This window comes from Lepisosteus platostomus, chromosome 15, assembly GCF_059453375.1.
Source record: "Lepisosteus platostomus isolate fLepPlt1 chromosome 15, fLepPlt1.hap1, whole genome shotgun sequence".
In the NCBI taxonomy this organism is placed as follows: domain Eukaryota; kingdom Metazoa; phylum Chordata; class Actinopteri; order Semionotiformes; family Lepisosteidae; genus Lepisosteus; species Lepisosteus platostomus.
In genome coordinates, this window is record NC_142625.1 from 807,594 (window position 1) to 830,536 (window position 22,943).

Genomic DNA, 22,943 nt, shown 5'->3' on the forward strand with positions numbered 1-22,943 from the left:
GGGGCGGGATTATGGTAAATAGGGTTGGGGTTGGAAATCATGTACTGTGTTTTTCAAGTAAGTTGTTTATTTTATGTACGCATATCTGCTTCATGTTAATTGTGGGTTTGTTTTTGAGCAGGGGAATTGTATTGGGGTGGGTTGTGTCTATATAAGGGATGAGATTATGATATCTTTGATTTAGCTGTGTAATTGTTTTTTGTTTTTGATTGTGTTTTTGGACTTATGTATTTGTAGTTTTTGGTGTTTTATTTTGTATTTTGTATAATAAAAAAAAAAAAAAAAAAATCTGTTCTTATCAGTTTAATATCTGATACGTCCCCCATCGGGGGACCACATATTAAACGGATTTTTGGAACAGGGAGCTGGATCAGGAGCTTGCTCCGTCCTCTCCACGCATCGGCCCGGTATTGCAGCGCCTCCGGGAGCGGTGCACCACCTTCTCTCAGCGGTGAAAAGACAGACGTAGGTAGCTAGCTAGCTAGCGAGCGAGCGAGCGAGCAAGCGAAGTGGACTGGAGCTCCTTCTTCTCGGGTCTCGTCCCTCGTCCCCCATCTGTGTGTCTCTGTGTTCTGTCTCTCTCTCGCCCTCTCGGTTCCCGTGCTCCCTCTGTGCGCTTTCCCGCGTCTCGACTCTCTGGGCAAGCAGGCCGGCCCCCTTTTCGGCTCCCGTGCGTTTTCCCTCCAAAAAACTTAGGTTTTTCAGCCTTTTCCCAGGGAGGCAGGCGTGGCTTGCTTGCTTGCTTGCTTGCTTGCTTGCTTGCTTGCTTGCGTGTGTGTCCGTCCCCGTCCCTGCAGGCGGGCCCCTTTCGACAGCTGGGCGTTTTCCCTCCCAAAAACTTAGTATATCCACCTTTTCTTTCTTTTTTTTCGGCAGGCAGGCAGGCAGGCAGGCAGGCGTGTGTGTGTGCGCGCGCGTCCCCGTCCCTCCCTCCCTCCCGAGAGAGAGCTGCCCCTTGCCTCTGCCCGCAGGTGCTGGCGCTCGGCTTTGGCTTGCAGCCGGTTGGGCGCAGCTGCTGCCGGTGGGAGGGGCCTAAGCTAAGGAGGCCGGGCGGCTGGCGCCCCCTGCGGCTGCGGTCGTTGTCGGGCCGTTGACAGAAGATCAAAGAGCAGGGCCCCCGCCCGGGACTGGCAGGAAGGCAGGCGGGCAGGCAAGAGAGAGGGGGAGCAGAGTCCCGCGGCAGGCCTCTGGCTGCAGGGAGGCCGGCAGCTGCGCGGGTCCCGGGCTCCAGAGGAGTCGGCCTGCGCCACTGTGCGCCAGCGGAACGCCCGCGCGTCGGTCCGCGCCTTTGTGGGCATCGCTTCTCGGCCTTTTGGCTAAGATCAAGGTTCAAGTGGCTTGACCGCAGTTCCGAGGTCTTAGTCAGAGGGTCGGGAAGGCGGCGGAGGAGGCGACGGTGGAGGCAGCTGTTGGAGGCAGAGCAAACCGGAGGGGAGAGGACGGAGCGATGGAGGCGATTGGCGGAGTTGCGGCTTCGGCAGGCGGAGAGTGGCTGGGCAGAGAGGGACGGATGCGGAATTCCGTTCGTTTCGTATGGAAGGAGAGACCGGGAACCGAAAGGATGAAGAGAGAGGAGTTTTCGGACATTGTGCTGATCCAAGCTTTGGGCGTGGAGGTTCCGGATGTTTTTTGCTATCAAGATTTTCCTGGGAAAGGTATTTTTGATGTTTCTTTTATTTCTGAGAAAGTTTGTATGGAGAAATGGAATGTTCTTCAAGCTCAGAAGGAGAACTTGCCCTTTGTTAATTTTGTTATAGAGCCATTGTTTGTCAGAGAACTAAGGCCTTTGACTGTGCATATGCATAATCCATATGTGCCAGAGTCTGAGCTGGTATGTTTTTTGAGAAGATTTGTGGACATTCAAGGGAATGGTGTAAAGGTTATGGACTCTAGGAACTTCTGGACGGGGAAAAGAAGGTACATGGTGCGCTTAAGGACTATTGCGTCTGAGAAAGGTGGGTATGTTCACCCACCAGCTTTCTTTATGATCGGTTCGAATGGAGGTCACCTGAATTACCCTGGGCAGCCTTTTGTATGTCGGAACTGTGCAGCGGAGGGTCACGTGGCAGCTGAATGCACTGTTATATGTTGCAGAAGGTGTGGGGAAAGAGGGCACAAGGCAGAGAAGTGTACCAAGCCCTTATCTTGTAATTTGTGTGGTGAAGCCAGCCATGTGTATAAGAACTGTTTCCAAAGGTCAAGGAGCTATGCAGGTGCAGCCCGGGCTCGGTCGACTGCTGGAGAGTCTTTTGCAAGGAGGACGGGAGCGGCTCCAGGAGAACAGAGGTCTGCGGAGAAGGAGTCTATGGTGGAGGCTGGAGGTGTGGCGGAGAAGGATGGAGTTTCGGTGGCCCCTAAGCAGGGAGAGGGTCCGGAGGAGGTCGCCGAGATGGTGGAGGAGTTGGTCGAGGAATCAGGAAGGGTGTCGTGGGCGGAGAGTGTGCCTGACATTGAAATGGATGGTGATGAGGGGCCTTCGGGGAGCCGGGGGATGTCTGTTTCAGGAATTCCTAGTCGGAAGAGGGTGGCGGATCGGGATCCTGAGGAGGTGAAGGGTGACGACGACTCAAGCGGGACAGGCCAAGTGGCGGAGAGGGGAGTCTCTCGTAGGAAGAAAGTGGCGGCTGGTGATCCTGAGGAGGTGGAGGACGATGATCCAAGTGGGGCTGGTCAAGTGTTGGAGGGGGGTGAGGGTATCGATTGGTCAGTGGCTCAGAGGGGGAAGGGTAAAGGGAAGGGTGTTGTTAGGCAAGAGGTGGAAGTGGGTGGGCAGGCAGTGGAGAGTGTAAACCCCTTCGCTGTTCTAACTGTTGATATTGATTCTGAGAAGGTGGAGGGTGATGTATTAAAGGGGGAGGTGCGGATGGGGGGGGGAGAGATGGATTTTTGGGATGGAGACATTGAGTGGAAGCAGTGGAGGGAGGAGAGGAAGAGACGTATTCATTTTGAATGGCCTTTGGGGAAAAATAGAAAAGCGGTGGATAGGAATATGTTTGAAGATCTTTTGTTGCCTTTGGATAGGAAACGGGTGATGGCTGTGTCACGGTATATGGAAAAGAAGTTTCCACAGCTTCTTTTTGAATACTCGGTTCCGGGAAAAAGAATGGTTAGAGGGCTACGTGTGTCGGGAAAAGGTAAAGCGATGTGTAATGATGCTGCTGTTTCATTTATTAAAATGTTGTGTAAAGGGAATAGTGAGAGTAGTGTTTCAGATGATGAATGTGTTTAATTGTGATGGGATACAGATTGTATTTAATGGAGGTAAGGAAATGAATGTATTGTAAGTTTGGGGATGAGGGTTTGATTGATTTGCATAAGGGGCGGGAGTAGGGAGATTAGTGGGGTTTGAGATTGTGTAATAGATTTAAGCAGATTTGTGTTTTGTAGAGATTTTGCTGTGTAATGATTTGTTGAAAATTGAATGGGAAGTGTTGTTAGTATTCAGAAGTTTTTGTTAGTCGAAAAAAGGGGAAAGAATGGGATTTGTATTAGTATAACAAGAAATTGTTTTGTTTTTTATATGAATTTTGGATTGTTTGATTTTTTGTATGTGTTTGACTTGTTTGAAACGTGGGTTTATGTAATGGGTGGTTTGGGAGGGGACTAGTTTGTGACGGGTGGTGCTGGGAGTTAATTCAAGGATTGTGGAAATGTATGAATTGTAAATTTGGGAAGGGGGTTTTGGTTTAATTTGCATAATGGGTGGGATTATGGTAATAATTGGGGTTCTGAGCTATGATATGGGGATGTACAGATTTTGTTGTGTATTGATTTTGCTGTGTAATTAATTGTTGAGAATTGAGTGGGAAGGGTTGTTAGTATTTAGAAGTTTTTGTTAGTCAACTATTGAATGGAATTTTGTGTTTAACAGGATTATGGGTTGAGATGACTTTGGTTGTTATTGTGATTATTGTGTATTTGGGGATTGTGTTTTGTTCTTTGGAGTTTTTGGAATTTCTTTTGTAATTTTGCAATAAAAAAAAAAAAAAAAAAAAAAAAAAAAAAAAATCTGTTCTTATCAGTTTAATATCTGATACGTCCCCCATCGGGGGACCACATATTAAACGGATTTTTGGAACAGGGAGCTGGATCAGGAGCTTGCTCCGTCCTCTCCACGCATCGGCCCGGTATTGCAGCGCCTCCGGGAGCGGTGCACCACCTTCTCTCAGCGGTGAAAAGACAGACGTAGGTAGCTAGCTAGCTAGCGAGCGAGCGAGCGAGCAAGCGAAGTGGACTGGAGCTCCTTCTTCTCGGGTCTCGTCCCTCGTCCCCCATCTGTGTGTCTCTGTGTTCTGTCTCTCTCTCGCCCTCTCGGTTCCCGTGCTCCCTCTGTGCGCTTTCCCGCGTCTCGACTCTCTGGGCAAGCAGGCCGGCCCCCTTTTCGGCTCCCGTGCGTTTTCCCTCCAAAAAACTTAGGTTTTTCAGCCTTTTCCCAGGGAGGCAGGCGTGGCTTGCTTGCTTGCTTGCTTGCTTGCTTGCTTGCTTGCTTGCGTGTGTGTCCGTCCCCGTCCCTGCAGGCGGGCCCCTTTCGACAGCTGGGCGTTTTCCCTCCCAAAAACTTAGTATATCCACCTTTTCTTTCTTTTTTTTCGGCAGGCAGGCAGGCAGGCAGGCAGGCGTGTGTGTGTGCGCGCGCGTCCCCGTCCCTCCCTCCCTCCCGAGAGAGAGCTGCCCCTTGCCTCTGCCCGCAGGTGCTGGCGCTCGGCTTTGGCTTGCAGCCGGTTGGGCGCAGCTGCTGCCGGTGGGAGGGGCCTAAGCTAAGGAGGCCGGGCGGCTGGCGCCCCCTGCGGCTGCGGTCGTTGTCGGGCCGTTGACAGAAGATCAAAGAGCAGGGCCCCCGCCCGGGACTGGCAGGAAGGCAGGCGGGCAGGCAAGAGAGAGGGGGAGCAGAGTCCCGCGGCAGGCCTCTGGCTGCAGGGAGGCCGGCAGCTGCGCGGGTCCCGGGCTCCAGAGGAGTCGGCCTGCGCCACTGTGCGCCAGCGGAACGCCCGCGCGTCGGTCCGCGCCTTTGTGGGCATCGCTTCTCGGCCTTTTGGCGAAGATCCTGAGTGCGTGGCCTGACCGCGGCTTGGGCTCTGAGTCAAAGGCGGGAAGGGGTGGACGGCGCGGCTTTTTCCAGGCGACGGCGATTTTTTCTTTGTGGCGGATAGGATTCCGGCCACTCTACACAAGATGGAGAGGACTTCAAGCAAGAATGCAAGACCAAGGCATACTGTGCGTTTTGTGCTGCGAGTGGAGGCTTCTGACAAGGATTTTGCCAAGAGGGATGCTTTCGAGGATGAAGTCCTTTTCAAGCATTTGTCCTTACAGCCTGAAGAGATCTATTGCCTCCAGGACTTTCCAGGTAAAAAGATTTTTGATTTGTCACTTTACTCTGCTGAACAGTGCACGAAAGTTTGGTCTGTTTTGACTGCTCGCAGACTGGAGGAACCTTTTGTTCATTTTTTCCTTGAACCTTTGTTTGCACGGGAGGCGAGACCCATATGGGTCCATATGAACAACCCTTTTACCCCAGACGCAGACATTGTTAATTTTCTTAAAAGATTTGTTGACGTTCAGGGCACGGGTATCAAGGAGATGGATAGGAAGAGAGTCTGGAACGGGAAAAGGAAATTTCTGGTGCGTTTCAGAGCGGACCCTAGTGCTGAAGATGGGCTCTTGCACCCTCCTGCTAACTTCTCAATTGGAACTTATACAGGTTATCTGTACTACCCTGATCAACCCTTGGCGTGTAGACGATGCAGGCAGAAGGGCCATTATGCTGCTGACTGTGATGTGGAGGTCTGTCGAAGGTGTGATACTGTGGGGCACAGCACCTTCATGTGCAGGGCTGAGCCGAAATGTAATTTGTGCGGGGTCTCTGGGCACATTTACAGGGCGTGCCCAAAGAAAGGTATGAGTTTCGCAGCCGTGGCGGGTGGCACATCGGCAGCAAGTGTTACCTCAGTTCACCAGGCAGAAGATGCAGCAGAGGGCCCGGCACCGGCGTCGCTGGTCCCTGACGCTGGCGAGGAGGTGATGGAACCTGAGGGTGTGGATCAAGGGCAGGAGGTAACGGACCACAGGCAGACGGCAACAGCACTTACCTCAGCAGAAGATCGCAGCGGCGAAGAAGAGACGGAGGCTCCGGTGAGTGCTGAGGAGGTCCTGGGGAGCGCAGAGGAGGAAGGTGGAGTCTCGCTCGCCGCGCTAGAGCATATAAGAGCGTTGGCTGAGGAATCAAGCCTGCCCTCTGCGGAGGAAGTAGGGTCAGACTGGGGGGACAGAGTGGATGAAGAGGAGGCCATGGACACCGTCCAGGCCAGGAAAGTTGTGAAAAGAAAGGCGGAAAATGATGTGCCGCCCTTGGTGAAGAAATCGGGTGTAGATCCCATGGAATACCTTGAGTCGATGGCCACAGATTCGTTGGCCCAGGCCGAATCTACTCCACTAGGGTCGGAGGGCGAGGTAAGTGGTGTGGGTGACCCCCCCCTTACGGCAGAGTCGGGTATGTCCTCAGGCTTTGTCATTCCAGAAACGGAGATGACCCCGACCTCGGCAGAAGCCTCAGAAGAACACATGCAGCCACGCGTCGCCCTGCAGAGAGAAGAACGAGATGTCTTTATATTCGCTGAGGTACCTATGAGGTTCAAGAAGTTCTGTAAATGGGACGAAAAGGCCAGCAAAATAGTCTGGCCTAGGACCTTCAATGAGCAAGGGCTATCTCCGGCAGGGATTGTCGTGCGTTGTGAGCACTCTGGTGAGGAGATTTCAACCCTCGAAGTAAAGGGCCGCAACCAGATAGATGCGACCAATAAGAAGATGTTGTTGGGTGACTTTGTAAAGAAATGGATAAGGGACAAGGGAGAACTGAAGGAGATGTACGAGGTGGGGGTGGAAAGGCGCCCTGACAAAGTGCTGAAGATTCTGGAGGTCCCGCTGCAGTTTTTGGAGGCCTGTGCCTGGAAGAACGGAAACGTGCAGTACCCGCCCCGGCCGTCAAACTTCCGACGTGTGCTGAGGTTGCATGAAGGAGTGTCAGTTGGCTGTACGCGATCAGGAGGTAAAATAGATAAACTATATTTGCAGGGACAAAGGGAGGCGTCAGTGCGTCAAGCCTACATGGAGCTGATGAGCCTTTTTACTGCCCCCTAATGTTGAAAATATTAACTTTAAATATTCGGGGTTTAAGGAACTTAGTAAAGAGGACGGCCTTTTTTTCTTACCTGAAAACCATGGTTTTTGATATTTGTTTGGTGCAGGAAGTCCATCTAAAAGATGAAAGAGACGTCATACAGTTCACTCGTGAGTGGGACAGAGGAGATTCTAGATGGAATATCGGAGGTGTCCACTCCTCGGGAGTTGGAGTTTTATTTGGCAATCGCAATTTTATAGTGGAGAAATGTGTGAATGTAGTGCCTGGGAGAGCCTTATATTTGGATATTTGTTCGGGTGAGAATTGCTTTCGGTGTGTGTGTGTGTATGCCCCGGCAATGATGGCTTTACGGGCAGATTTCTTTAAGGAACTTTATCCTGTTTGCCTTACCAACAAATGGATCATCATGGGAGGAGACTTTAACGTGGACCTCCAAGATAAGAGGGATCCAGGGGCAAAGCAGCTCAATCTTCTTCTAGCACAGTTTGGACTTTACGACTGCGCCTACCGGATCCGAAAGGAGAAAGCAGAGGCCACGTGGAGGAACGCTCAAGGTACTGTGAAGCGCCTTGATTATGTATTCGCCTCACTGGACGTACCTGTGGAGAAGGTGGTGGTGCTGCCGGTAGGTTTTTCTGACCATGCCCTAGTAGAGGCCCATTTTCCACATTTAAGGAACCAGTTTGGGCGTGGGGTGTGGAAGTTAAATACGGAGAACCTAAGAGAAGACGAATATGTCAAGGTAATGAGGTACAAATTGCAAACATGGTGGAAGGAGAGGAATCTGGGGACTCCCCTGATTGATTGGTGGGAACACTTAAAAAAGAAAATTAGAAAGGAGACCAGAATTTATGGCAGAGCAAGGCTCAAGCGTGAGCGGCAGAAGGGCAGGGCGCTGCAGGAAAGATTAAACACCTTGTTTTCCCAGTGTAATAAGGATATGTCAGTGTGCCCTGAAGATATTGCAGCAGCTAAAGCTGAACTGCGCACTTATCACGAGCAAAAGGCAAGGAGTTACCTGTTCAGAGCCCACGTGCAGTTCATACAATCTCACGAAACATGTTCCAGTTTTTTCTTCCGGCAAATTCGTCAGAGACAGAAGCGCAGTGTGATGACTGGCATTCAGACTTCGGAGGGGAAAATAGTTACTAGTAGTGAGGAGATGCTGGAAGTGGTGAGGCACTTTTACCAATGTCTTTTTTCCCTAAAGACGGTGGACGAGGCCATGGGTGCAAAGCTGCTGAGCGGTATTACAGCGCAGGTTCCTGTCAAAGCCCAAGAACAGTTGGAGGCTCCTATAAGCTTGCAGGAACTTGGCGACGCTCTGCTCGGCATGAAGGCTGGTAAGGTACCAGGTAAAGACGGACTACCAGCCGAATTTTATCGGACGTTCTGGGATATCTTAGGGCCAATCTTACTTCAGGTGACGGAGGAAATCTTTCGTAGGAAGGCTATGTGTGAGTCTATGAGGGAGGGAATCCTCACACTGTTGTATAAAAAAGGACCTGCAAAGGACCTTAAGAACTGGAGGCCGCTGCAGATGTTGTGCGTGGACTATAAGCTGATCGCTAAAGTGCTGGTAAACCGCTTGAAGGGGGTCCTAGCTCATGTGATCGGTTGGGACCAAACCTGCGGGGTTCGAGGTCGGCGTGCCAGCTGGACCCTCCAACTAGTACGGGATGTGATAGCGTGGTCCGAGAACAGGAACGTCCCGTTGCTGATCGCCAGCTTGGACCTAGAAAAAGCTTTTGACAATGTCTCACACACCTTTGTCTGGCAAGTGATGGAGAAGATGGGATTCGGCCCTGTCATGCTGGGCTGGTTAAAAATACTGTACTCACAGGTTGGCAGTAGAGTTCTGGTGAACGGGCACCTGGGAGGACTGGTTCTCCAAGAGTCTGGTGTGCGTCAGGGCTGCCCCCTGTCCCCATTACTTTTTGCACTATATATGGAACCTTATGCGCGGGCAGTCCAGAAGGAGCCATCCATTGACGGGATCCTCGTACCTGGGAGTGGAGGAAAAAGAGTTAAGGTGGCATTATATGCTGACGATGTTACCTTATTTCTCAGCTCTTACCTTAGCCTACAGGCGGCCTTGGACGTCTTCGAGAACTTCTCCCTCGCGTCAGGTGCAAAGCTAAACAGGGGGAAAAGTCAGATCAAGTTCTTCGGGCCTTGGAAAGAACAGCTGGGACCAGCGCATGGATTGGACATCTGTCAAGGGCCCCTTAAGATTCTAGGGGTGTTATTCACGGCACAGGATGCTGCTTGGTGCAATTGGTCCCAGAGGCTGGAGAAGGCTAGGCTGCAGCTGACGCACTGGAAGAACAAGCAGCTGTCCTTTGTAGGTAAAGTCCTGATCCTGAAAGTGGTGTTTCTGCCTGTGCTGGTTTATCTAGCATCGGTGTATCCCATGCCTGCACGCTTCAACAGATATCTGGTAAGGGAGGTTTTTATGTTCATGTGGGGGGGAAAATATGAGTATGTGCGCAGAGTCGATATGTATCGCCCAGTGGAAGAAGGCGGACGGGGAGTTCCCAACTTCCCTGTAAAGCTAAACTGTATATATGTGTCTGGCCTGTGTATAGCTCTGCATTCCCCAGTCTCACATCCCTTTCAGTATTTTGTCAGGTTCTGGCTATCTAGCCACGTGCGCGCCCTGGCTCAGTGGTCCAACAGTTTGCCTCATGGGAACGATCTGCCATGGCACTATCGGCATGCGACACACTGGCTGAAACAGCACCCTGAGCTTAAAGATCACCAGGTCCTGCTTAACCACAGACGGCTCTATTCTGCAGTAACTCAAGCTGAAGAGGCCAGCCTCGTAGGTGGCGTCCCCAACGTGGTCTGGCGGCGAGTCCAGCCCAGAGGGCTACAGCACCATCTAATGGATTTGAACTGGCTATCCGCTTGGGGTCGTTTGGCAGTTCGTGAGGTTTTGTTCAAACATAAGCTGACAAAGCAGCAGGAGTGTCCTAGAGCCGGGTGTCATGCGGTGGAGTCGATCAGCCACGTGTTTTGGGACTGTAATTTTGCTCAGCGGACCTGGAACAAATGTGAAACTTTGTTTAGTAGCCTGTCCTCCACTTTCTGTGTACTTCCTGCAGTTGTGTTATATGGGTTGAAGGTGGGAGGTGGGGCAAACGCTAAGAGCTTTGTGTTATGGTTGCTAGTTAGTTTAATTAAGTTTGAGTTATGGAATTCCAGGAATTTGTTAGTCAAGAGGGGAATTGTTTGTACAGTAGATGGGTTATATAGAAGGCTTTTATGGAATTTGAGAGGGTTGGTAGAAGGGGACATAAAAAGATGGGGTTTTCATGCCGCAAAGGAGAAATGGAAATCCATAGTGGATATCTGGGATTGGAAATAGTCTAGGTCCTTTAATGTTCCTGTAATTTGTAAATAAGACTGTTGGGTGAATTTGGGGGTGGAAGGTAATTTGCATAAGGGGCGGGATTATGGTAAATAGGGTTGGGGTTGGAAATCATGTACTGTGTTTTTCAAGTAAGTTGTTTATTTTATGTACGCATATCTGCTTCATGTTAATTGTGGGTTTGTTTTTGAGCAGGGGAATTGTATTGGGGTGGGTTGTGTCTATATAAGGGATGAGATTATGATATCTTTGATTTAGCTGTGTAATTGTTTTTTGTTTTTGATTGTGTTTTTGGACTTATGTATTTGTAGTTTTTGGTGTTTTATTTTGTATTTTGTATAATAAAAAAAAAAAAAAAAAAAAAATCTGTTCTTATCAGTTTAATATCTGATACGTCCCCCATCGGGGGACCACATATTAAACGGATTTTTGGAACAGGGAGCTGGATCAGGAGCTTGCTCCGTCCTCTCCACGCATCGGCCCGGTATTGCAGCGCCTCCGGGAGCGGTGCACCACCTTCTCTCAGCGGTGAAAAGACAGACGTAGGTAGCTAGCTAGCTAGCGAGCGAGCGAGCGAGCAAGCGAAGTGGACTGGAGCTCCTTCTTCTCGGGTCTCGTCCCTCGTCCCCCATCTGTGTGTCTCTGTGTTCTGTCTCTCTCTCGCCCTCTCGGTTCCCGTGCTCCCTCTGTGCGCTTTCCCGCGTCTCGACTCTCTGGGCAAGCAGGCCGGCCCCCTTTTCGGCTCCCGTGCGTTTTCCCTCCAAAAAACTTAGGTTTTTCAGCCTTTTCCCAGGGAGGCAGGCGTGGCTTGCTTGCTTGCTTGCTTGCTTGCTTGCTTGCTTGCTTGCGTGTGTGTCCGTCCCCGTCCCTGCAGGCGGGCCCCTTTCGACAGCTGGGCGTTTTCCCTCCCAAAAACTTAGTATATCCACCTTTTCTTTCTTTTTTTTCGGCAGGCAGGCAGGCAGGCAGGCAGGCGTGTGTGTGTGCGCGCGCGTCCCCGTCCCTCCCTCCCTCCCGAGAGAGAGCTGCCCCTTGCCTCTGCCCGCAGGTGCTGGCGCTCGGCTTTGGCTTGCAGCCGGTTGGGCGCAGCTGCTGCCGGTGGGAGGGGCCTAAGCTAAGGAGGCCGGGCGGCTGGCGCCCCCTGCGGCTGCGGTCGTTGTCGGGCCGTTGACAGAAGATCAAAGAGCAGGGCCCCCGCCCGGGACTGGCAGGAAGGCAGGCGGGCAGGCAAGAGAGAGGGGGAGCAGAGTCCCGCGGCAGGCCTCTGGCTGCAGGGAGGCCGGCAGCTGCGCGGGTCCCGGGCTCCAGAGGAGTCGGCCTGCGCCACTGTGCGCCAGCGGAACGCCCGCGCGTCGGTCCGCGCCTTTGTGGGCATCGCTTCTCGGCCTTTTGGCCAAGATCAGGGGAGAGATTGGTGGACTGCTATCCGGGCCTGCAGACGTTTGGATCGAAGGAGAAGGTTCGTTTTGCTGTTTCCTGTTTTTTGTTGGATGTGTTTTTTTTTGTAAGAAGGCTACGTTGAAGACCGGTGAGAAGAGCGTCGGAAGGTCGTTTTTTCCGCAATGGCCGAGGGCCAGGCCCACCCTGAGTGGGCCAACCAGGCTCCTCGGCTGAAATGGACTTTACGCTTTAAATGGGTGAGAGAGAAAGAAATGATGGGCAGATATGAGTTTGAGTGCAAGATTTTATTTGGAATTTTGAATGCGATACCGGCTGAAGTGAAATGCCTACAAGGAAACAGGCCTTTTTGTTTTTTTGATGCTACGTTTAATAATGACCAGATTTATAAGAGAGTCTCTGGGAGATGTGAGGAGATGAAGAACAATGAATTGCTACAGGACTTTGCGATCTTGGGTCTGGCTCAGGACGATGTGAGATTTCTAATAGTGAACATGCATGACCCTTTCATTGGGGATGACATCATTACTGCTTACCTGTGGAGACACGTGGATGTCCTGGCAGGTCCCCAAATAATTGGTGATAGATTTCGGGTCTGGAATGGGAGACGCAGATATCAGGTGCGACTCAGGCGGAATGCTAGTAACCCGGATGGGTTTTCGCACCCCCCGTCGGCCTTTTCTATGGGTCAAAGCAAGGGTTATATATATTATCAGAATCAGCCTTCTTACTGTAGGAAATGTTGTTCCTTTGGACATATGGATAAGGACTGTACTGCCACCTCTTGTTCGAGGTGTGGAGCACGGGACCACACTAAGGGGAGATGTTATCAGAAAACTTGCTCTCTGTGTGGGAATGCAAATCATTTATATAGAGACTGTGTATGGAGAGACCCGGAGATGGCCAGGGAGCAAGAGAGAGGCTTCCCAGATGCCGTTGAGGAGGCAACCGACTCGGAACAAGAAGGAGAGGAGGAAGAAGTAGGAGGAAAGGAAGGTAAACAAAATGAGAAGACAGAGGGAAACAAGAACGAAACGGTCGGGATAGGTGGAGGCAAAGAGATCGAGAGTGAGGGGATAGCAGAGGTGGATGTGAGTGAAGCATCAGATAATGGTTTGGACAGTAGCGGTAGCTTACCTGCTGGTCAGGTGGCTAGAGCCCTGGACTTGTTTGAGCCCCTGCCGCAAGAAGGCCTGGCGATGGATTTGGGTGATTTCGACATGGAAGGGAATGTGGCAGTCCAGAAAAGGCCAAGGGAGGATTCCGAAGAAGAGTCACCTGCGGGGGAGGAGAAGAAGGCCAAGGAGGATGCTCCTACAGAGGAGGATGTAGAAGAAGGCATGGTGATGGAATCCCCCCCAGAGCGGGAGGAAGCCGCACCCTCGGTTTGGGGTCAGAAGGGGCTCCTGCCAAAAGGAAGGTTAAAGGAGTCGACTTACCTGCGCTGCGTTTCGGTGGATCCGAACGTGGTGCAGTCCCAGTCAGAGGAGGAAAGTTCAACACCTTATAGGACGACTGATACAAGTTCCTCGGAGACAGACAGCTCTGCAGAACCGGATGTAGATCCTGGAGGGAGAGATGGAGGGAGGTCAACATGACCTTCAAAATTTTAACTGTAAATGTTAGAGGACTGAAAAACAGGTCTAAAAGAATTGCTGTGTATAAAGTTTTGCGTGAATATAAGTTTGATATTTGTTTTTTACAGGAAGTGCACTTGGGTGGAAATACAGATGTGAAGCGGTTTTCTAAAGACTGGGATTTGGGGAAGTCCTTTTGGTGTGTGGGGGGAGTACACTCTTCTGGGGTGGGTATATTATTTGGGAATAATCATATTGACATTACAGAAACTTATATGGTGCGGCCAGGGAGAATCCTTGTGGTGGATGGGGTATTTTCAAATATAAAAATGAGATTTATAGTCGTCTATGCACCGGCGGATAGGACGTCAAGGGGGAGTTTTTTTTCCGAGCTAGTCCCCTGGTGTGTGACTAATAGAAAATTAGTGATTGCTGGCGACTTCAACGAAGATTTAAATAAAAGAACAGCAGGATCCTTAGAAATTAATAAACTGCTGAGGGATTTTGATTTATTTGATAGTTTCTGTCTTAAAGGGCCAGCAACAGGTGGGTTGGTTCCCCCAGTTACTTGGAGGAATGCAGCAGGGGCCGCCAAAAGACTGGATTATGTATTTCTGTCTCGAGGTTTGGTTATTGTTAAAGCCTTGGTCGTACCCTTTTATTTTTCCGATCATGAACTGTTGGTGGTTGAGGTGGAAGGGGTGGGGGTTAAGTTTGGTCCAGGTTACTGGAAATTAAATACAGCTGTACTGAATGAGGATGGCTACAAAGAGTTAATTAGGGATAAATGGTTTTTTTGGTTAGGACAGAAACAAGAGTGGCCATCGTTAATTGAATGGTGGGAGTATGTCAAGTGGCAGGTTAAGGAAATTTCAATTCGGTACTGTAAGTGTCGAAATCAAAGAAGGAATTTTGAAGTGAGGAGGCTTCAAAAAGTGTTGGAAAATATGTATGAGGAGACAAATAAAGGTGCAGATTTTAATTTCTCGAAAGCCCAGGAGCTGAAGGCGCGATTGAGAGAACTTTATCTTAGACAGTCCAGAGAGTTTTTAACCAGAGCTGGTATCGGCTTCCTGGATGGACAAGAAGAGGTCTCAGGCCTGCTTTTTAAATCGGTTAAAGCCAAGCGGGTTAAAAGAGCATTCGGGAGCTTGTTTACAGCAGAAGGGGACGTGGTAAGTACTCCGCATGAAATGTTGGAGGAAGCCGTAAAGTATTTTACTACGTACTTCAATAAGAGGGAAGGGGAGTCAGTAAAGGGGGTCGGTGGTTTGGAGTATATTGAGAAGAAGGTTAGTGCTGAGGAAAATAGGGCTTTAGTGATGCGCATGGATCTAGCCGAAGTTGAGGGGGCTACTCGGAGAATGAAGACAGGGAAAGTTCCGGGGGTTGATGGTATCCCGGTAGAATTTTATCTCACTTTCTGGGACTTGATAGGTCCATCGATGCTCGAAGTCTTTCAAGCAATTCTAGATGGGGGAACTTTGGGAGATACAATGGCACAGGGAGTTTTGTCTCTGTTATTTAAGAAAGGTGATCCTAAGAGGCTAGAAAATTGGAGGCCTATTCAATTGTTGTGTGTTGAATATAAAATCCTGGCAAAAATATTATGTGACAGGATAAGGAAAGTATTGCCATCAGTAATACAGCCGGATCAGACCTGTGGCGTGGCGGGTAGGTCCCTACACTGGAACCTCGGCCTGCTTAGAGATACCATTGCTTGGGCAGAAGACAGACATCAGTGTCTGATGATAGCTAGTCTAGATCAGGAGAAAGCATTTGATAGGGTGGATCATCAATGCTTATGGGATGTGTTGGATCGTTATGGGGTCAGCAGTTGCTTTATCTCTTGGCTGAAAGCCCTGTATGGAGGAGCTTCCACCAGAGTCAACATAAATGGTTTTATGAGTGAACCCTTCGACGTAAGAAAGGGTGTTAGACAAGGATGTCCGTTGTCTCCAATTCTATATGTGATCTATATAGAGCCACTATTAGAGTTGATAAGACGAGATAGAAAGGTTGAGGGTATAGTGATCCCGGGAAGCGGAGGCCTCCAAACCAAAGTGTTGGCCTACGCGGATGATATTGTTCTAACTTTGAGCTCTGACAGAAGCCTGTTAGTCGCCTTGGAGCTGATAGAAGTCTTCAACCAATGCACAGGTGCAAGACTAAATAGAAATAAGAGTAGTGTGCAGTATTTTGGTCCATGGAGTAACAGGGATGAGGTGGTAGGAGGTCTGTCTCTGGAAATGAATTCCTTGAAAATATTAGGAGTGCAGTTTGATAGGGAAGGGACTGGAAGAAGGAATTGGGAGACTCGATTATCCCAGGTGAATAGTAAACTTGGTCTATGGAAGAAAAGATCATTGTCCTATTCAGGGAAGGTTTTGGTACTTAAAGGTGACATTCTACCAAGTCTTGTGCACATTGCAAAGGTTTTTCCTATGCCAGTTTGTTTTAGACGCTCTTTAACGAAGATGGTTTTTGACTTTGTATGGGGGGGTGGTTATGAATATGTGAAACGTCTAGATATGTACAGGAACATCAGTGAGGGGGGTAGAGAAGTTCCAGATCTGCCAATCAAACTAGACGCCATTTTTGTGGCTGACCTGTGTAAAGCAGTAGATGACAAGATCTTATACAAACATCAGTTTTTTGTGCGGTTGTGGTTCGCTTGGGTCGTCAGGCCCTCAGAAGTGTGGAGGAACGACGTTCCCAAGGCTGAAGTTTTACCGTGGTTCTATGAGCATGCGGCCGCATGGTTAAGGAAGTATGTAAAAGATGTAGACAGGTCAGTGATTGTCTCCCACAGGCTCTTATACAAGACGGCTAAGAGCAGTGAAAAAGGAACCAATGTTGTGGTTCCGACTGACGTGTGGAAAAGGGTGCAACCTAAGAGCCTGGATAACAGGCTCAAAGATTTAAACTGGATGTGTGTTTGGGGACGTCTGCCAGTGAGAGAGGTAATGCACAGACACAAGCTGGCTCGCTCAGCGATTTGCCCAAGACCTCTATGTGCAGAGGTAGAGTCCATTAGTCATGTGTTCTGGGGTTGCAGGATTGCGAAAGCAGTGTGGGGGCAGATGTCGGATCTATTTAACAAACTGGAACCGGGTTTTGTTCTATCTGGAGACAAAGTTCTTAGACGGTGGAGTAGGTCTTCGAGATCTGTGAGATGTGATCTTGTAATCTGGTTTGTAATCAGCATGGTTAAATTTGTGTTATGGGGATCGAGAAACAATTTGGTTAAACATGGTCATGTGGAAGGGGCTGGGGCAATATGTGCGAGGGTTCGTTTTGAGCTGCATAAGATGATGACAGCAGAGGTGCGTAGGTGGGGTTTTCATGCAGCCAAAGAGAAATGGAAACCATTGCTGGATTAAGGGGATGAGTTTGCCGATCGTGGATTGTGATGAATGATTTGTGATGTGGTTTTGTATTGTATTGTATTGTTATAATAAATGTAAAAAAAAAAAAAAAATCTGTTCTTATCAGTTTAATATCTGATACGTCCCCCATCGGGGGACCACATATTAAACGGATTTTTGGAACAGGGAGCTGGATCAGGAGCTTGCTCCGTCCTCTCCACGCATCGGCCCGGTATTGCAGCGCCTCCGGGAGCGGTGCACCACCTTCTCTCAGCGGTGAAAAGACAGACGTAGGTAGCTAGCTAGCTAGCGAGCGAGCGAGCGAGCAAGCGAAGTGGACTGGAGCTCCTTCTTCTCGGGTCTCGTCCCTCGTCCCCCATCTGTGTGTCTCTGTGTTCTGTCTCTCTCTCGCCCTCTCGGTTCCCGTGCTCCCTCTGTGCGCTTTCCCGCGTCTCGACTCTCTGGGCAAGCAGGCCGGCCCCCTTTTCGGCTCCCGTGCGTTTTCCCTCCAAAAAACTTAGGTTTTTCAGCCTTTTCCCAGGGAGGCAGGCGTGGCTTGCTTGCTTGCTTGCTTGCTTGCTTGCTTGCTTGCTTGCGTGTGTGTCCGTCCCCGTCCCTGCAGGCGGGCCCCTTTCGACAGCTGGGCGTTTTCCCTCCCAAAAACTTAGTATATCCACCTTTTCTTTCTTTTTTTTCGGCAGGCAGGCAGGCAGGCAGGCAGGCGTGTGTGTGTGCGCGCGCGTCCCCGTCCCTCCCTCCCTCCCGAGAGAGAGCTGCCCCTTGCCTCTGCCCGCAGGTGCTGGCGCTCGGCTTTGGCTTGCAGCCGGTTGGGCGCAGCTGCTGCCGGTGGGAGGGGCCTAAGCTAAGGAGGCCGGGCGGCTGGCGCCCCCTGCGGCTGCGGTCGTTGTCGGGCCGTTGACAGAAGATCAAAGAGCAGGGCCCCCGCCCGGGACTGGCAGGAAGGCAGGCGGGCAGGCAAGAGAGAGGGGGAGCAGAGTCCCGCGGCAGGCCTCTGGCTGCAGGGAGGCCGGCAGCTGCGCGGGTCCCGGGCTCCAGAGGAGTCGGCCTGCGCCACTGTGCGCCAGCGGAACGCCCGCGCGTCGGTCCGCGCCTTTGTGGGCATCGCTTCTCGGCCTTTTGGCTAAGATCAGAGTTCAAGTGGCTTGTCCGCAGTCCTCACAGATCTTAGTCCAGAGGGCCGGGAAGGCGTGGAGAAGGATGCTGTGACGGGAAGGAGTGGAGTGCTGTTTTGCTGGAGCCAGGAGATTTGAAGAAGCCGAGACGAGGATTCTGCAGTTGCTGTTGGTCGGAGCGAGAGGGCGACGGAGGTTTCCTGAGGGCTTGGAAGCGGTGCCGAGGTTTGGAGCCATGGAGCTGTTGGCGGGATACATCTGGGCGAGGAAGGAGCGACGGAAGGATTCATTTCGCTTCGTGCTGCGGAGACGAGATGGACCAGGAAGATGGACTCGAGATAAGTTTGTGACTTTGATTTTGGAAGAGGTTTTGGGTTTATGTTTACGGGACATTTTATGCTTACAAGACTTTTGTGAACGTGGTATTTTTGAGTTAACTTTAGTTTCTAGTGACTTGTGTTTTGAGTTATTGGGGAAGATTCAGGAGAAGAGAGAGGAGGCTCCGTTGAGCTTCTTCTCCGTGGACCCAATGTTTGCAGGGGATCTGAGGAAGATGACTGTGCATATTTCTGATCCGTTTGTTTCAGAAGAGGAAATTGTTGATTTTTTGCAACGCTTTGTGTTTCTGCATGGGGATGGACAGAGAGAACGGGATCCTAAAGGGGTTTGGACTGGGAAAAGGGTTTTTTGGATGAGACTGCGTTTTGGGGAAACTGTTGAAGCGGGGGTGATACACCCTCCACCGTTTTTTGAGATCGGGACAGGGGTGGGTTGTCTGTCATATCCAGGACAGCCCTTGGTGTGCAGAAGATGTGGGAGATTGGGGCATTTTGCTGCACAATGTTCGACAGTGTTTTGTGGAAGATGTTTTGTTCAAGGTCATACAGTGAAAGAATGCAAGATTGGGGTTAAATGTTTTTCGTGTGGGGGATTGGGGCATTTATATAAAAATTGTGTGGTGAAGAGAGGGGGTGGTGAAGGTCACGAGGTGGAAGGGGAAGAAGGGCAGAGTTTGCAGGTGCGGGAAGAGATGGGTGGGCTTGGAAGTAAAGAGAGGGAGGAGGAAGAAGGACAGGGTGTTAAGGTGTCTGAGAGGGATTTAGTTGTAAGTGATAAATGTACGGCGGAGGATGAAGTGGAAGGTAATATAGGTGACAATTGTGAGGTTGGGAGGAGTGAAAATACGGTGACTGTGGCTGAGAGTTTAGTGGAATGTGAGTCTGAGAGCAAGTGTGATAAGGAGGTGACAAATGACATGGAAACAGAGAGCTTGGAAGTAGAGGAGGTGGGAAGGATGTGTAAAGGAGATTGTGCAGGGAATAAGGAGGAGTTTGGAAAAACGGGAATGGAGAAGGTTAAGGTAGGGGTGGAATCTGGTGAGGAAGGGGTGGAGGCGAAGGTTAGGGGTCAGGAGGAGGGTAAGGAGGTTGCACAAGGTGTGACGCAGGAAGCGGAGGATGTAGAAAGGAAGAGTACAGGAGAATGTGTGGGAAGCAGGGGGGAGAATGGAAAGGATGGGATAAGGGCAGATAAGGAAGGTGTAGTGAATGAGGTGTTTAGGAGTAGGGAGATTAGTGAGGTTAGGGAATTAGTTAAGGAGGGTGAGGGTGGGCGTATTAAGGGAGTTAAGGGTGAACATGTGGAGGTGGCGAAGGAGTGCATACAAGCAGAGAAGGCAAAAGTGGAAGTTGTGGAAAATAAAAAGGATGGTGGATGTGTGGGAAGTGTGAGAGAGAATGTCGGGAAAGTAATGAGGGAAAGTAAGGAAGCGGCAGTATTTAGAGATGGAGAGGCGAGAGAGAATGGTATGAGGGTGTTAGAGTCTAGAGCAGAGGAGGGAAGAGGTAGTGATATTAAAGATGAGGGATGGTATACTGGTGAATTTACAGATAGCGATGTGGAGAGGGAACATGCAGAATATGTGAAACGGTGTACGGAAGAATGGAAGAAGGGAGGGTACACTGATGGGAGGCTAAAAGCGCCATTGCAGGGGATTTCGTGGAACTTTGATTTTACAGGAAAGGTAAAGGAAATTGAATTGAATGAAGAGAACTTTCCACCCTTAGGGTCTGTAGGGGCCATGAAGGGGGAAAAAAGTAAAGCGGAATCAGTTTCAGCAAAAGGAGAGAGTAATGGTGGGGTTGGATGTGGAGGAGGGAGCAAAGGGGGCAACGATGGGAGACGGAAAATAATGCCCGCAAAGTATGGAAGAAAGGTAAATTTGTCCAAGGGTGGTAAAAATGGAGTAAAGTAAAGAGTTGTATGGGACATTATGTTAAAGTTTGGGAATTGAATGAGGGTTGTTTTGGGTTTGAGGGGTGTGGAGTATGGGAATAAGTTGGAATTAAAAGAGGGATTGGTTGTTTTGCATAAGGGGTGGGATTATGTTAATAGATGGTTTGTATATGTTTGGTGTATTGGAGTATTGGATTTGGGGATTTGAGTTATTTTGGTTTTAATGGTATTTGGTGTGAAGTAATTTGATACTTACCTGGCAGGGGAGATACCTTGATCAGCCTGTAGGTGGAGTAGTTGGATTGTTTTTCTTTTGTTGGAAGCAGTGTTCGATTTGCGGTTTTTGAAATGGCAACCTTTGGATCCCGTAAGAATGCTGTACGTTTTGAGCTCTTGGATGACCTCTTCATGGATCGTATGCAGTTCAGCAGAAAAGTGTTACAGAAGGAACTTGGCTTTGAACCTCGGCACTTGGATTTCATCTTCGCTCTCCCAGGTCAGAAAGCATTTGAGGTTGTATTTGCTACCTATCCTCTGTTTGAACAATGCGTGGATGTGTTTGAGGCAAAAAGAGGCAAAGTTCCTGCACTTGAGAAGATCAACTTGCAGCCTCTGACACAGAGAGAGAGGAAAACGGTGCATGTTGTTATGTTCTCGGAACTGGCAAAGACGGAGGACATTCACACCTGGCTTAACCAGTACTGCACCGTCCACCATGGAACTGAGGTTAGAGATGTTGATGGTATAAAAACAGGAGCAAGGAAATTCGAGGTTCGCTTGCTACCGGACAGCGTAAATGGAGGCTTAAGGCACCTGCCCTCTACAATCCGGCTGGGCGCCTGCAATGGCTATGTGTTCTATGTGGGACAACCAAAGGTGTGTCGGCGCTGTGGTGCTGTGGGACACCTGGCATCGTCCTGCACTGTGAAATGCTGCAAGACCTGTGGCAAACAGGGACATTTAGCCTCTGACTGTTCAATGCTGCCAAAGTGCAATTTATGTGGCTCGGAAGGACACGTTTTTAAGAACTGCCCTCACGCCTACGCCAATAAACTCAAAATGAGAAAGGATGAGGCAGTGCTTGTTTCAGCCAAACCGGCCCGAAAATCCAAAGCAAACAACAAGTCAAACAAAGAACCCTTGTTGGACAAAGACTCTCAGCCTCCAGCCAGGATCAGTCCTGCTGTGGCTCTGGGGCTGGTGGAAGAGAAATCCACTACGCCCCCACAACCGCAGACTGCACCAGACAAGCACGAGGGTTTGAAAACCCCCGAGAACAGCGAGGACCCCTCCCCCACTCCTGCTCCTCAGAACGAGGGCCAGTGTGGGGCCCCCCGGTGGAGCGGGTCCAGCGAGGATACCCAGGATTCAGCGGAGCTGCTTTTCTCAGACTCTGCAAGTGCTACAGATGCCCTCCTCTCCTCCATCCAGTCCATCACGGAGGATCTGCAGCAGCTGGTGGGTGAGGGGGAAGAGGAGACTGGTGCATCGGCTGCACCCCTTTCCCCTCAGTGCTCCCAGGAGCTGGACTTGAGGAAAAGAAAAAATGACTCTGTTTTCTCCCCGAGCGAGGAGGAAGGAGAGCATGGCGATGGGGACAGCTGGAACCTCTCCACCCCTCCCTCTACCCCCTTCCTTGAAATGGACTCTGTGAACGCTTTTACTGCTGCCACCCTGATGAAGGCTCATTCAGAGGATGGCTGGCAGGAAATTGGTAAGAAGAAAAAGAAAAAGAAAAAGGTAACAGGTGAGACCGAAGAGAAATGTGTTTTGTAAAGACTGGTTCCACTTTCTTATGTAATATGGCTCTTAACATAATTTCTCTTAACACAAGAGGTATCAATGACAGAGTTAAATGCCAGTCTGTCTTTGATTACCTCCAGCAGAGAGAGGGAGATGTGTTGATGTTGCAGGAGTGTGCTTTAGCCTATCAAGAGAGGTATAAAAGCTTTGAAGATAGGTGGGATAAAGGGCCTTCTGTTTGGTCAGGGGACAATAACAACAGAGCCTCTGGCGTGGCCATTCTTTTCAAAGGATGGGCATTCAAATTGAAAAGTATTCAGAGGGTCATAGATGGCAGGTTGCTGTGTGTGGATGTGGAATGGGGGACCGTTAACCTGCGGCTAATCAATGTGTATTGCCCTACTGACGTAGGAGGAAGGGTGGAGCTACTCAAGGCACTCTCCCCCCTATTGTTATGCAGCACAGACGTGATAGTGGGAGGGGATTTTAATTGTATCTTAGAGCACACAGACAGGCAGTCTAGCTCGCCGATAAAATTGGATTCCAGCTCACTGGCCCTGCAAAACTTAGTTCAAGACTTTAAACTCTCAGACACATATAGATGTATATATCCCACAACAGCAGGATATACATGGTCAGGGAGGAATAGCAGCTCCAGAATTGACTATTGCTTTGTCTCAGAGAGAGTGAAAGTTGTTGGGGTCACTCTTCAGCCTGTCTTCTTCTCAGATCATCAGGCTTTAGGGTGTAGAGTGGAACTCCAGGGCGGGACTGTCTTTGGCCCAGGCCTCTGGAAACTCAACACAAAGCTGCTAGAGAACGAGGGGGTAGTATCCCGCTACAAGGAGAAACTATCACAGTGGCTGTCCTTGCAGTGTCTGTACGGGTCAGTAGGAGAGTGGTGGGAGGAGGTGAAGGTGAGGACAAAGGCCTTTTTCATGGCTGAGGGAAGGAAGGCTGCTGCCAGACGGAGAGGAGTGC

General features: G+C 50.1%; 3 non-coding genes and 1 pseudogene across 3 annotated transcripts; all 4 read left to right on the top strand.

Annotated features, from left to right (window-relative positions):
- The first annotated feature begins 246 nt into the window (after positions 1-246).
- On the top strand, positions 247-441 carry LOC148647462 (U2 spliceosomal RNA). Its single transcript, XR_015927034.1, has one exon. It is a non-coding gene; the product is annotated as a U2 spliceosomal RNA (small nuclear RNA).
- Positions 442-3,953: 3,512 nt separating this feature from the next.
- LOC148647463 (U2 spliceosomal RNA) lies at positions 3,954-4,161 on the top strand (annotated as a pseudogene).
- A 6,667-nt stretch (positions 4,162-10,828) lies between these two features.
- On the top strand, positions 10,829-11,026 carry LOC148647464 (U2 spliceosomal RNA). Its single transcript, XR_015927084.1, has one exon. It is a non-coding gene; the product is annotated as a U2 spliceosomal RNA (small nuclear RNA).
- A 5,900-nt stretch (positions 11,027-16,926) lies between these two features.
- On the top strand, positions 16,927-17,117 carry LOC148647465 (U2 spliceosomal RNA). The gene has a single exon (XR_015927119.1). It is a non-coding gene; the product is annotated as a U2 spliceosomal RNA (small nuclear RNA).
- The last annotated feature ends 5,826 nt before the right edge of the window (positions 17,118-22,943 follow it).